The sequence below is a fragment of the Cryptotermes secundus genome, unplaced genomic scaffold, assembly GCF_002891405.2.
Source record: "Cryptotermes secundus unplaced genomic scaffold, Csec_1.0 scaffold1395, whole genome shotgun sequence".
NCBI lineage: Eukaryota > Metazoa > Arthropoda > Insecta > Blattodea > Kalotermitidae > Cryptotermes > Cryptotermes secundus.
This window is the reverse complement of record NW_019737101.1, coordinates 259,499-262,182: the sequence shown is the minus strand read 5'-3', so window position 1 is coordinate 262,182 and position 2,684 is coordinate 259,499.

The following is a 2,684-nucleotide window of genomic DNA, read 5'->3' as shown; positions in this document are numbered from 1 at the left end:
TTAGAGGCTGAGTCGATCCCAGGGCCATAGTGCGGCTGGAAGGTTTTGGACAACTGAAAAATCCACCTCATCGGGACTCGAACTCGCGATCCTCCAGCTTGTAGCACAGTGACTCAAGGAATTACACTAACGCGTGCCCCCGTCTGAACGCTGTAGAGATCTGAAATATCTTGCAATATCGGGAATCGAACCCGAGCCGTCCAGTCAGTAAGTATACCGCTATACCAACTGAGCCATCAGCCTTGCGTCGGCTGATCCCCATCCAAAGAGTCATACCGACTGTTTATAGGATTAAGAAACTGAAAAAGCGGCCAAGGTCCAATAGAAAGACTGTAGAGCCATAGACAGACATGAACACCCGAAAATTCAGCGGTTGAACTGCACTCTGGGTCAGTTTATTCCTGTCCACATAATAAAAATCTGTTCCCACTTTCCCAGGAACAATTTTAGTGGTTCCTTCACAGTCCGTCTCGTGGGCATTGTAAGCGGGCGCTTTCTAAAAGATTTCCTCGGCAGAAATGTGTCTGTTTCTTGTTTCTTTTTATAAAACAAATATGAAAACAATCTGTGATCAATTTTAATCACTTATAGATTTGTTAACATTTAAAATGAGATAGATGATTTGACCAAGTACTTCTCTGGAGCCTCGTGCACACCACCCTCACACAGTCAACGCAACACTACATGCGCACTACGCTTGCGCAGAAGCCCTCTCCTGTTACATGTTGCGTGTCTTACCTGACAAGAAATAAAAGACCTTTGTAAGAGTTCTGCAATGTCTGTACTTCGGGACAGGCAGAAACTACCTGTCCTTGGTTCGAACAGGAAGACAAATATAATAATGCAAAAATTATTCAACATATATCACTAATTCACCGTTTTACGTGCAACATGTTCCTCTAAAATTATTTAAAATTCTCTGTACATTTCACCACATGTTTCGACAGACATCGGTCATAATCAGGTGTTTAAAAACTATTGGTGGAAGCTGTTGTTCGTTGTTCTGTGTAGTTCCATCTACGCACTCGCGTATTCCAAGCTGCTGGGCGCCTCTTCCTATCGTGTTGTGTGTCTACACTACTAGTGTTATATGTCGAACATCAGAAACACGAAACGGAAGCACAGCAGTTTCCACCAACAATATTTAAACACCTGATGATGACCAATATCAGTGGAAACATGTATCGCAATGTACAGAAACTTTTAAATAAGTTTTAGAAGGACCCGTTGAACCAGTGACATCTGTTGAGCAATAAGTGAAGTGCAACAGGATGCGAGAACACACTATGAAACAGTAACGGCTGTGGTGTCATTTCCTTCACTTCAGCGTCATGCAGCAAAGTTTACGGTCTCACTTGTGTGTCTATGTACGTTTCCCGCCAGCAAAGTCGTCAATTTTAGAAGAATTGCCGATCACAGTAGAAGTTTATGGCGACGGTACATTAACGCAAAAATTATATTTCTGGAGCCGATCTCGGTGCCCGCGCCGTCTAAGGCATGAACCGTCTTCGCACACTCGAACACTGGAATCGTGAGTTCGAATCCCACTGGAGGCATTGATGTTTGCGTGCGTTTATTCTGTGTTTGTGTTGTTCTGTGTGTAGGTTGCGGCCTTGCGACGGGCTGATCCCCTATCTAAGGAGTCCTGCCGACTGTGTGCGCGAATAGAAGAAAAGTGGGCAAGGTCCACAAGGGCTGTAGAGCCATACATAGAGAGACAGGCACACGTATCTAATTACGGTGCTGAAGATTATGGCATCTCCGCTACCTTCAATTTCTTTCAGCGAACACGGCGCATATTCTAACATCTGACATGGAAGCAATGCGTTATCATTCAGTTCAGGCCGACTGGCCTAACATTTACACAGTGACCCATTTATTCTACAGCCTTCTATTACGCCCTGGCCGATTTTTTCAGTTTTTTAATCCTATACACAGTCGGTAGGGCTCCATGGACGGGGATCAGCCCGTCGCAAGGTCGCTACCTACACAAAACAAGATAAACACAGAATAAACGCACACAGACATTAATGTCTTGAGTGGGATTCGAACCCACGACCCCAGCGTTCGAAGGAAGAGTACGCCTTTGACCGCGCGGCCACTGTGATCGGCCTACACGGGCCATGTGCTGCAGTTGGATAGGAATGAGGACAAATTACATGATATATAACTTTGGTGTGGAAATCTCTTGGGAAGCAGCATCCTGGAAGATCAAGGAAAAGATGAGGGTATACGAGGGGGACCCAAAAATAACCGGAATTTATTTTTGTTATTTTTTATTTTTGCATTTTTATTGAACTGTATATTAGTCCCCTTCAAAGCATTGTCCATGTGCATTAATGCACTTGTCCCAACGCTTTTGCCACTGTTCAAAGCCTTTAGCGTGTTTTCTTTGACTTCATCCACATCTCGGAATCGCTTTCCTTTCAGACTTCTCTTCATCCATGGAAACAAAAAAAAAAAGTCCGACGGAGCCAGGTCGGGTGAGTAAGGTGGATGAGGCACAATCACCACGTTGTTGCTTGTCAAAAACTGTCGGACCGTCAAAGCTGTGTGGGCTGGAGCATTGTCGTGGTGAAGCAACCAGTTCCCATTTCTCCACATTTCGGACCGTTTTCGTCGCACACTCTCTCGTAATCTTCGTAACACATCCAGGTAAAAATGTTGGTTCACTGTTTGTCCTG